At 36.9% G+C, this 12,736-nt stretch overlaps 2 protein-coding genes across 2 annotated transcripts in view; both read left to right on the top strand.

Moving 5' to 3' along the window:
• Positions 1–12,736, top strand: part of KCNQ5 (potassium voltage-gated channel subfamily Q member 5) — a 277,344-nt gene that overhangs the window by 76,632 nt on the left and 187,976 nt on the right. The window lies entirely within an intron of this gene.
• RIMS1 (regulating synaptic membrane exocytosis 1) overlaps positions 1–12,736 on the top strand; it is a 417,183-nt gene that overhangs the window by 352,592 nt on the left and 51,855 nt on the right. The window lies entirely within an intron of this gene.

Raw genomic sequence — 12,736 nt, 5'->3', positions numbered from 1 at the left:
GTTGATGAAACCAGATCTCACTGGAAATAAGATTAATTTTGATTGATGCTTTGTATAATCCACTTTCTATAATGAATTCATAAATTTGTGTATTTGGTAATGTGCTTTAGTGTTACCAGCTTTTAAGTAATTTTGCTATACCTAAAGCTATGTATTTTACTAGGTATAACACCAAGAATTACTCTATGTTGAAACCTTACTTAGTCTATTTATCTAATTACATGCACATAAAAAAATTAACATCCTGAAGATATCAGAAACAAATTTGAAAAAAACATCCTTTACAAACATCCCATACCAAATAATTACAGTTTTTAAACATTTGAATTCATTTGAAGAAAAAATCAAAATTCTAAAAAGGTAGAGGAAAAGAGGGTTCACTATCCTTTGCAGGGACTTTGAAAAGCCTAGGTCCAGTTTTGATTTATGTGGAATGTCAATGAATGTCAGTGCCAAATGCTGTTTGAATGCTACATGGCAACATGCTGAACTGCTCAGAATTGCCTTCATAAAATACAGAATATTTTCAAGTCAATACATATCTGCAAAAAATGCGAGAAAGATTATTGTACTTGAAGGGTAAAATGAATAATGCCATGTTAGATCCAAGAATGTGTGAAAAAGAAAGTCTTGAAAGGCAGAATGATTTCTTTTCATCTTGCTGGAAGTAATTCCATTAGGATTATAAAACAGTAAGTAAAGCATTCAGATTCTATTGTATTGCAGGTTTTTGTACATACTCATTATTCTTTATATAAGCATGTACAAAGAGGTGGAACTAAAGCAGACTTTCTTGCATTCTAGTTGCTGTGTTTCACCAGCTGCACACTCATTTAGGAGTATTACCCTGATAATGATTATTTTAATGAAATCACGGTCTAAATTGGTGGTATCAGGGAGCAATCCAGGAACAGCCAAGTGATTTAGTACCAAATTAGCAGAGAGGGAAGAACTGAGAAGGATACTTGCATGGTTCTTCAAATTTGTATTTTCTGCACAAATAATCAGACTGTAGTGCAGACAATACATAATCTTTCTCATCTGTCTTCTTTGGTACTTTCTTCAACAGGAGAATACTGAGTCCTAAAACTCAGTATTGTGTTGAGTGTGGGGGAAAATGGAACTTCAGGCTGCCAGCATCAAATTGGCTTGAAAACTAGCTAGACAGAGCAGGCAACCTTTTCAAACTGTTGCAAATTAGCAAGAAGAATATATAGTACCACTTTCAGCTGAAATATTTTCACTAGCTCAGTTGCTTTAGAATGTCTCTTCTAAAATAATTAGTCTGAGACTTTGAATGAATTCAGTCATATTTTCTATAATAAAATTTGATTTGGGAGTTTTCATCATAAAGAGGTAAAGAATTAAAATTGTTCACATACATCATTGTCCATAGACAATTGTCCATGTATTTTAATAAATAATCAGCCAGACTGTTTCTGATATATGTTGCATGAGAATGATATTCAGCTAGATCTCAACTATTTTTACATAATTCAGAGGGCTAATTGAGGATTATGGACCATCTGCCAATACTCTGTACATAATTTACCAAGACCAATAGGAAGCTCCAGCAGACAATTCAGATCTTAGAAGACCTGAATTTATTTTGCTTTCACTCAAACAATTGTAGTGGAACATGCAGGGCAACCATGTCCCCTAACTTGGGCACATTGGTACCCAAGCTACTTTAGGTTAGGTTAATTTATATTTATATGGGCTGGAATTTGTTCTCATATTGACAAAGTCAAACTAGACTTGTTTAATGTGCCAGTATACCCTTGCCACAGAGCTCATCATTTGTGCTAACACTATTATCCTGGTATGTCTTTATCTGAGGGAATTATTGAATGTTGCCTTTTGCAAAAAATACTTCAAAGAAGGTGGACTATAATAGACTATAATTTTGATCTAGTTTGAATCTTGGTTTTCCAGTATTGCATGTGTTGGACAACAGACTTAGATGACTAGTCTCTCTTTTTGAACTTGGACCCAAGAGTGATAGAAGTGATAGAAGGCTGTTTATCTAAAGGGTGTTTAGTTGTATTTCTACTGCTTATTCAACAAGAGATAGCCTTGAGTAGGATTATACTGCAGCATTTACTTGGAATTACATCTATATTAATCTAAAACCAAGAGAGCTGCCCAGCTTTCATTCCTTGACAGGAATGGCAGAAAACTCCCTTACTGTGTTATGGACCAATCAGCACCATGCCAAAGCAGAATTGAGAGCTACTCAGAATTACTGCTTTATTAAATAAGTATTGATTTTTGCCTTATATGTCCTGCTGCTGGAGTGAACTTAGAAAAGCAATAGGAATTTTTAGCAAGAGATGTTCAATCACTGTATTGTTCTGATAGTTGATCAACAATAACAGAAAGCAAATTCTTCACTTCTTTCAATATCTGAAGTTGATAATGATTTCAGCAGGATGGATACACTGATTTTTGGTTCTGAGTAGTTTGATACTTGTTTAGCATGGTTGTTTAGGTATAAGTGGGGCAGAGGAGGGTGTATTTGTACAAAGAATACATATTGGAATAGGTGTTCTATTTTACTGTCTATACAAATAGTGGAAGAAGTATGAATAGCATTTGAATCCATTTTTGTTATCTGCTTGCACTGCTTTATGTGCTTTTCATATTTCTTTCCCCAGGAGTTTATCTGTAAAGAGTAAAGGAACTAGTTTGTTATCTGAATGCTAATTCTGTGACCTCTAGAGTCCCATACATCTTCTGTGTTTAGCATTTTGAGGCACTCAGTGCCCAAAGCATATATGCCTATCAGTATGTGATTGCTAGAACACTTCAGTCAGAAAAAACCTTATGAACATTTTGGTATTCGGGCTAGATAGGGCTAGATATGATAAGGATAATCTTAAACAATTTACAGATGTTACCTTGGAGCCTGGCTGAACTTAGGGTGGATATTTTTTTCTGATTTAATGATCAGAATATTCTGATAAATGCCAGCAAAAGTCAGGGAGGAGGCAAAAAGTGTTTCTGGTGTTTCTTTACTTGAGCTTCATTTATAATTATTATTTTAAAAGTTTGGAGATGGAAAATTGGAGACCTGGGCAAGAGTTCATCTGTGTAGAGTCTTTAAATATAAATACAGATAAAGACATGGCTCTTGAGAGTTATTAAGTAATTACAGTATTTTTTTTGCAAATGGAGGTTCTGCCATTCAGTCAATGTATTACAGAACTGTTTGAATTTAATCAATGCAATACAAACATTGCGATGTGCCAGATATTTTATTTCTGCCTAACTGATTTGTGTTTGAGTGCTTGGCTGTTTGTAGGAAACAAATAATTCCTCCAACCATAAATTCTTGTGATTATGAATAAAGCCTTTCTTATATATGTTGTTTGATGAGTTCATTGATAGTTTGAAATAATGAGCTTCAGAATATTGAGTCATGAGCTGCTGATAAGGTACAGAAGCAGTCTGGGGCTGGGTAAAAGCCTTGCTGTGAAAAAGAAACCACCACCTTCTCCCTTACTACAGAGTTCTAGGTGTGATATTCCAGTTGTTAAACTAATTTTAAGTACAACTCAGTGCTGAAGGTTTTAGAGTAGTCCTAAATTTACAAAAAGGTACAGAAGGTTTGAGAGGTGATCTGATAATCAGAAATGGTGTTTGGATAGGACACTAGTTTGATGGTAAAGGCAACAACAGTTGAAAGAGCTTTTATCTTTCAGATTGCTATGTCTTACTAAGGGGTTATAAGCAAGGGCCTGCAAATCTCAGGACGCATTGTATTTTTTTTCCCCCAGGACTAGAAGGGGCTGAATTTCCATTCATTTCACTGTTTCAAAGATGCTAAAGCTGGACAGTGGGTCATGAAAATCTTCTGCAATTCAGCCAATAGACACATTACTTCATATCATTACAAAGTCTCATAATTCTTGATAGAAATAGAACCTTCCTTTGTCCATTTACTCAGTGCTATCTTACTTCAATCTTCTGGAGAAAAGAACTTTCACATAATTTCAAGTTTTCATCCTCTTTTTAGTTTTTAGTCTTATGATTTTACTATGCCTTTGTCTCTGAAGAATTGACTGGTGTCAGAGGTTACAGCTTAATTCTGTGACAGATATCTAAACCTGCTTTTGACAGGCTCTGTAGTGTGAACTTACAATGAAGATCTGTTGTGTATTTCTGTTTTCCAGTCTTTGAGTTACTGCTGAGATGTTAACATTCTCTGAGGTCATCTATCTTAAATGAACAAAAAAGTAAGAAGTTGTGTTCAGCATTTCAGCAGAAAACATAAAGATGGATTCAGAAGAACTGGTGGCCCCAAAGAGTGGATTACCTGAACACCCCGCCTCAGTAACAAGGTGCATGTCCATTTATGGTGGTGTATTTGTGTACATCATTTGACGAGCAACCGAAGGCCAAAACCAGTTCCTGCAGGATCAGATTGATTAGACTGAATTTGTTACTAAGTCTGACAGTTAATTCATTAATATGATTGTGGTATGACAACTTTTTTGCAGTTACACTGTTGTGAGTAACTTGAGCAGCATATGGGCTAATACATCTAATCCTAATGCATCAATATAGCAACTGTCAACTGAGCACAAAGATTTATTAGGGTAATATGTAGTGTAGTTATCCAGGTGTAATTTCAGTGAAATTATTCAATGTAATAGCTCCTTGTATCCATAATAGATTTACTGAAGCCTGTATCAGTCATCCACTCAGTTTTGGGGAGAGAAGTTTGCAACCTTAAGAGCCCTTCAAGCCTTCAATTACTTTTGTCAGCTTTTCTCTTCTCTCTGGTTCACCCCCAGTTCTGTGGAACTAGCCCAGTTTTTCAGAGTTTATTAAAAATAAATATGAACAGCCCAGAGATACTTTTTTCAACTTTCAGTTGCCTAATTTAAGCATTTGAGAGGATGGGCCCCCTGCTAAGAGTATGGAAAATGTGTTTTTGAGGATGGTTTGGTTACCCATTTAAACTCTCTGCCTCGGATATATAAGGACAAAGGCAAGAGCTGCTCCACAGGGAGCAGAAGCTCACTCTGTTATTGTATGTCCAGAGGCCAGAGTGTCTGGGAGGCACCTGCATCACACCCTTCCTTGTAATGCTGTACCTTGGACCAACTTAGAATAATATAAATAATTATTGTAAGAAATAAGAATATGAGTAATATTAAAGCATTAATATAGCTGACTGTGCTGCTGAAATAGCAAGAAAATACGGGGTTTAGAAAGTCTAAGAACAGTCGGGGAAAGGGGCTAAAAAGGAAGCAAATAACTTTTGTTAATGAATGACAAGCAGTCTTTCTCAGGTCTTAAAAGAACATCTAACTGTAAAAAACAAACAAAGAAATACCATTTGTTCCAGATCAGAATGAACTTGTAGTCCCATCCCCAGCACTTCAGCTGACCCTTCAGAGCTACAGTAGGGCACACAGAGATTTCTATACACCACAAAGGAACATAGCCACCTTCAGAGCAGCGTAATTTATTAAAGCCTTTGAAAACTTAAGTACTATGCAGCAAAGCATTTTTATACTGATTAATGCAGAACTAGAAACAACTAAATTGTACTTGTCTGCTGAGGTTGGTTCCATGCTGACCCCAAGGAAGAGGACTGGGTCAGACTTAATCATAGGACAGCAACAACAGAGTGGAGAAATGTGGCTCACAAGACACTCAAATCTAGGAGGTAATGAAACTTTATATGGTTTAAGGATATCAAGATAATGTTTAGGATGTCTGAGACACAGACCCTTAAAAACTTATCTGGAAAATGTGTGTATTTACACATAGTCCAAATTATGTTGTCAAAACTGAATTAAGAACATAAAAACTTCCATGGACTCAAGTTGCTGTCTCCAAAGAATCAGAGGGATGCTTCACAGTGTATTGGGTTTGCACAGCCTAGATTTGGTAGTAGGGGACCACAGAGGTGGCTTCTGTGAGAAGCTGCTAGAAGCTTCCACCATGCCAGGCAGAGCCAATCCCTGATGGCTCCAAAGATGGACGTGCCCCTGGTCGTGGCTGGGCCAGTTAGAAATGGTGGTAAGATCTCTGTGATAAAAGATATAAGAAGAAATCAAAACAAAGGTTGTGGCACAGTTTTAATTCCAGCCAGAGAAAAGCGGAGTGAGAACATGTGAGAGAAACAACATGGAGACACCAAGGTCAGTGGAGAGGAGGGGGAGGAGATGCTTCAGGCTCCAGAGCTGAGATTCCTCTGCAGGCTGTGGTGAGACCATGGTGAGGCAGCTGTGCCACTGCAGCCCATGGAGGGCCATGGGGATGCAGAGATCCACCTGCAGCCCATGGAAGAGACCCACACCAGTGCAGGTGGATGCCTGAGAGGAGGCTGTGATCTGTGGGAGACCCATGGACAGACTGGAACAACCTTTCTGTGGAGGACTGCCCCCATGGAAGAGTGACCCATGCCACAGCAGTTTGAGGGAGACTCATACCCATGGGATGGACCCACATTGCAGCAGTACACATGTTGTTGCTCATGAGAGGGTTTCACACTGGAGAAATTTATGGAGAACTGTCTCCCATGGGAGGGACCTCCTGGTGCAGCCGGGGAAGGACTCCTCTCCCTGAGCAATGGGACAAACATATGACCACAGTCCCCATTCCATGTCTCCTTGTGCCGGTAGGGTAGGAGGTAGGACTAGGAAGGGGGGGTGGAAAGTGTTTCTAAGGGTTTATTTTACCTCTCATTATCCTGCTCTGGTTTTGTTAGCAATAAATTCACTTCATAACTCTAAGCTGAGCCTGTTTTGCCCATCATCCTATTTGATGGGCAATCTGTCCCATGAATCCTTCCTTAAATTTTCTCTCCTCTGACGAGCTGCAGAGGAGTGAGTGAATGGCTTTTGTGGGTGCTTGGCATCCAGCCAGAGTCAATCCATGACACAGTCATTAACTAAAGTAACTGTGTAGCAGGTGGAAGTGACCGAAAATTTCCAGCTTGTTTCACTAACCCTCCACACCTTTCAGGAAAACTGCATTTCCCTAATGCATAAAAATTGCTTCTAAAGGCCTGCATCAAATGATATCAAATTCTATCCACTGGAGTGGATAGCCCATAATGTTGCCAGTGATGTTAACTTACATTAGAGGAAGATGTGGTGGAGCTTGAAGTCATCAAGAATTGGAGTGTGCTTTTTACCTTTTATTTTCTTGCTAAGATTCCTCATCTTTTCTAGTGATAAATATTCTTTCTGGTTTGTGTGGATGCAGTTTGTAGGTCCTACCGTGCTGTTAGCCACAATATGGAGCTCCACAGGAGTGTCTGTTTCACTGCACCCAGTTGGTAAATCTCAGAATGAGAACAGTGTGCTCTCTCTCTACCTCTGCTCCTCTACCAATGATGGGGCTCAAAGCCCCATCTAACCTGGCTTTGAGCACTTCCAGGGATGGGTCATCCCCACCTTCTTTAGGCAACCTGTTCCAGTGCCTCACCACCCTCATAACAAAGAATTTTTTCTCATTATGTGGCCTAAACCAGCTGTCTTGCAGTTTGCTTCTCCTGCTTTAGTTATCCTCTACTTCTTTATCAGTTGAAATATTTTTATTCAAAATTTTCAGCTATTTTGCTAGCATTGCTGGCAAGAGACTTTTTGTTTTCTTATTTTATGGGGGGTTTTGTTTGGGAGGAGCTGGGGGATTTTTGGTTTTATTATTAGGTGGTTTTTTTTTGTTGTTGTTTTATTTGTTTGATTTGGGCTGGGGTTCTATTAGTTTTGTTTTGGTTTGGGGTTTTTTTTAAGTGAAAAGCACTATTTCAGTCTTCTGGAATTGTCATTTTATTATAGATGTTATTAAAACAGAACATCTGCATGTTACAGTTACATTTTGAGTTGCATTTTTTGAGTTCTTGTCCAGACTAGAAGATGCATATCCAGTGTGTTTTCTAACATTTATCCTAAACTATAAATCTGAATGGAGTTGAATGTAAAGCTCTGTTTTATGAGTGTACTCTAAAGTAACCCTTACAGAAAATAAATCATATCTTTCCTGTTTTGGACAAGCATTATGTACTTATGGACAACTCATCAGAAACTGGCATTACTCTGAGAAAGGAATGTAGGCAAATAAATAAATATAAAATCAGGACATAATATTTGTTAGGAATGCAGAGATGTCTTTCTATTTTTTAATCCATCAACTTTACTTTGTATATCAAAAGGAATAATCCAAAATAATAATGATTGAAAAGCCTATTTTTTTTTTTCTTTTTGGGCCCTTCACTCTTCACAGATGTGGAATTTTGTGTATTAATGACTGGTCTTAGTTCAGTGAAACTGAAGGAAAAATAACTTCAATTACTAGAAAACCTTTGCATTTTTCATTTAGTTCAAATTTTAGTTCTGGACTAAATTTGTAGAAGGTATATTTTGAAATACAATCAACTGAGGAGAAGAAAAAAAAAATCCAAAACAAACCCACAGTTGTTTTAAATACACTTTGGATTGAAGAGGTTATTCAACTGTAGCTATTAAATGAAATCTGTGTCTGTGTTTAATTTAGTTTCACTGTCATTTATCAAACACTTGATATAGTTGTAGATCATCTATCTTTGTACTTGGGAAACACCAAGTCTACTTGAAATAATTGAGGTCTATTTAAAAATGGGATTTTGTGATGCAATTTGATTGGGAGGAATGTATTACAGTATATTTGGCCCCTGTTACCAAATAAACTGAAATGCTTTTATCAAGTGCTGTTCTTCACTGAGTTCTCATATAATCACTGTGTTCAAAAGGAGGAGGAAAGGTAGTAAGTGGCTCTAAATGTAGTCCTGTTTCCTCTGTGTGGTATTTTCATGAGCTTTATTGAATTCCATTACTATACTGAAGCCTTGAGAGTCCACAGCTTGTCACAGACATGTGCTCACAGTCCTTCAGCTTCTTCTGTGGGCATAGAAAAAGGGTTATTAGTGTTTGATTATGTACAGCTTCAGTTTTAGATGAGTTATGTTTTATCAGTAGATGAAACAGAAAAAGCATCTTTGTGCATGCTATGTTGCATATGAATGAATAAAGTAGATGGTTATTCTGCAGCCAGATGAATCAAATATGTCACTCAAAAGCTGGTGATGAGACATGAAGATCTATTAAGAACTAATTATTTTGTCTATCACAGACAGTTTTTAAAATCCTCTATTTAATACTGATTAAGTTACTCTTCAATTCATTATCCTTGTCAAGATAAAAATATAAATTCAATGTGAATATTAAAATAAGGCACCTTTTGGGATATTTAAATCCTCAAAAAAAAATAGTCCAAGCTTCTGACCACAACTATATTCTTACTTATTGTCCTTGAAGACTGGATTTGTGTATATTATTTTTAACTTCTTTTGTTGTGGTGATTAGTCCCCCATGGAAACAATTTATAAATTTGTGTTGACTCCTCAAATAGATTTGGCTGAAATACTCTTTGAAAAGAGTAGACATCTTAGAAAAGAGAAATCATGCCATTTCAGTGATTCAATGCATGTTTCAGCTTTTCATTTTGAAAGAATGTTTTGAAACCAAACAAAATTTTAAAGGCTTTTAGAAATTATTAAGTAACTGAAGAATAAACTGAATAATCTGATTGACTGAAAGTAGGATAAAAAATTATTGGTGTTTTCCCATTTCATTTCACTGACTATTGGAATTTCCATTTTGAGTCAAGTAGAGCCACATTTTCATCATCTTCCCTTGGTTTGGCTGTCTGTATAAGCCCATTATTTACAGACTGCTGGGTTGTTGAGTCTTATCACCAGCTTCTGACATATGGCCATTGGAAACTTTCTTGTTTATCTTGAAAATTACTTGGGTTTTTTGGCTTTTTTTTTTTTTTTCTTTCACTTTTTACTCACACTGAGTGTTTTCAACTGCGATTAGAAATCTCGTTTTCATAGGTAGGTTTTGATCACACAGTTTGTATCACATGTATAAAAATACCTCTTCTGCATGATTTTCTCACTCATACTTAAAGAAAAAAACAAACCTAAAAGTCTTCCAGCTGTTGCTTTGATGAGCCAAACAAGCCAATCTCTTTCAGTTTCATCTTAATGTTGAATCAATTTCCACAACTTGTTCATTCAGTTGGGTTTTCTTGCTTCAGATTAATTTCTCTTTCTTGAACAGTGGCCAAAGCAGTACATGGTATACAGGATGTAGTTTCCAGACAGTGCTGCTAATAATGCCATGTCTATATTGGAAATATTTCATCTAATAAAACTCAAGGTCATATTTTACATTTTTTCCACAGCAACCTGACACTGATGGTTTTTTGCCATTGTTGATCCACCCATATGCCTCTTTTTTCTCCTCTTCTATTTCAGTTGAATAGTCTGAGCTTAACGCCAAAATTATTAATAGGATCTAGTCTTCTGGAACTTGTAGCTAGCTCCTGCTCAGTGGCTGGATATTTCTGAATTGGTACTGCCATATGTCTTCTCTTTGGGAATTTGCTACTTTCAGAATTCTAAAAGAAATCTCTGGATTTACAGCTTTCATTTGTCTAATTCCAGACAGCTTTCTTATATTTCCCATCTCCATTATTTTCTTAATGTATGTTCCTCCCAGATCTGTTCTGGATACTTGCAAAATACTGAAATGCCTTGCTCCAACTCACACTTGCCCTCCTCCCTTTCCAAAGAGATCCTTCAGCATCCTCTCGAAATGACTGGTCTTATTAAATGTCTATATGCAATCATATATTCAATTCAGGTGCCACTTCTCTCAGATTTTTAAAAAGGTTGCCAAAAGCTGCTATTTCTACCACAACAAGAGTGTCAAGTTTGCAATGACTTCCAGTTCAGATGTCATAGTTTATGGATATATTTGTAATTTACTACTAGACATGAAATCTTTTACCTTCTGTTCTTAAAAAAAAAAAAAAAAAAAATTGGAAGCATGTTAAAAAGATTTTTGCCTCATATTAAATTGTTCAATATTGAGCTCCTTATGTCACCTCTTGTAAATGCTCTTTGTAGTCCTAGTTTTGTTTGGGTCTGATCAAGTATTTCTGTAGTAGTGTCACAAGACCTCATCATGTAAATACAAATTCCAGAAGTTTTAAATCTTTAGCCTAAACAAATTCTACATCTCTACTCTGTGTTCTCACCCCTTTCAAGTCTCTTCTCAGTTCAGAACAAATTTTCTCACTCATCCCTTTCTTGTATTTTCAACTTCTGTCAAAAACACTTCAAAGACTTCCAAATTACACATTTCAGTTAGAGTGTCTTAACGTACTCCTTCACAAGCTGTGTGACATGGAACAAAAATCTTGAGTCCAGTACCCTAGTGAATGTACTGCTCCTTTTTCTGGTTATTTTTAACATCTGTGCACAATGTAAGTGTATTTGTTCTTTATTATGAACTGTTGATGATAAGGTTGGATACATTTTAGAGTTAATTTGCACAGGAATGGATGCCACCAGTGAGTGGTACTCCAGGTGTGTGCAGCTTAAACTCAGTGATGCTTCTGCTCTAACAGGAAGGGGGAAGAGCAGGAAAGCAGTTTTTCATCTCCATATCTATCAACATCTGCTGTGATCCATTCCTTACCAAGAATTTCAGTTCAGAGTCCAGTATTAGATTTCTTTCTCTTTTACATCATGTAGGTAGTTGACTAAAGCCAACTTGCATTTGAACTCTTAATGTAAATGCCTTCATTTAAAATTTAAGGCAGTAAAGTGAATAAAATAAATAAAATTAAAGACAGTAGACAGATGTAATATTCATCAGTAGCTCAGTTTCTGAATTCTGTTTCACGCTTCCAAAATAGTACCTCTCAGAAGTATCCCTAATAAGTATCCCTAATAAGTATCCCCAAAAGTGTTTAACCCTGGACACACAACCTCTGCTGTGGAAGAGGGTAGACAATCCCTTTACCTCTATGTTTATATCTGTTGCATACTAATATTTCAGTGTATTCTGTGGGCATAGCAAAATCACTCTAGGTTCAGTAATTGGTTTCCTTAGAAGTTTGATTAATGTACAAGAGAAAACAGATAAAAATAGTACTTTTAAATTACAGAGGTAATACACCAGCTGTGTCCTCCTTATGTTTAAAATCTGTTTAGTTTTGGTTACATCTTACAGACTGATGTAGTGAGGATAGGGAATACCACTGCAGCGTATGTTATATTCACACTCCACCAAGGAGAATGTATTCCCTCAGGCTTCTTGAGGGAAGCTTGGATTTGGAAAGAGTGAATCATTACTGACCTCTTCTGAGCTGCAGAGAGATGGTCAAAAAGTTTTATGAAATGCAAGTGTGAGTATAGGCAGATGAAAATCAGATTTCTTCTTTCTCATTACTTGTTTCCCAGTCTGTAGAGGTGAAGCTTAAGGGTTTTATTTTGCTTAACATGCTTATTTTAGGAGGGCTGTTCCCCTCAGCATGGAGGATGCTTCTCCTAGGGATCAGGAAAGAAACTATGAACTGTGTAGACCTGTAGAAATGCTTTCTGATATCTGCCTGCCCATTCTCCCATGCCAGACTATTCTGCTGTATGCCCCTGAGCTCGACCTCCTTCTTGACCTATGCTGAAAAGCCTGCTCTCCTTTGGGATAATCTATCTCATCTGCTCTTTCTGTAACCCTTCTGTTGGACCTGAAGCATAGTTTCACAGAGCATGTCTATGCTAACATTTTAGTTCAGTTGTTTTGAAAAGAATGTCCACATTTTCCCCACTGCCTGTTGTTTAGTTTGTACCATGAACAGTACTGCAGCACCATAAATGGTT

The sequence above is a fragment of the Lonchura striata genome, chromosome 3 (assembly GCF_046129695.1).
Source record: "Lonchura striata isolate bLonStr1 chromosome 3, bLonStr1.mat, whole genome shotgun sequence".
Taxonomy (NCBI): Eukaryota; Metazoa; Chordata; class Aves; order Passeriformes; family Estrildidae; genus Lonchura; species Lonchura striata.
The sequence above is the reverse complement of the archived record's forward strand: the minus strand, read 5'-3'. Positions and strand labels throughout refer to the sequence as shown.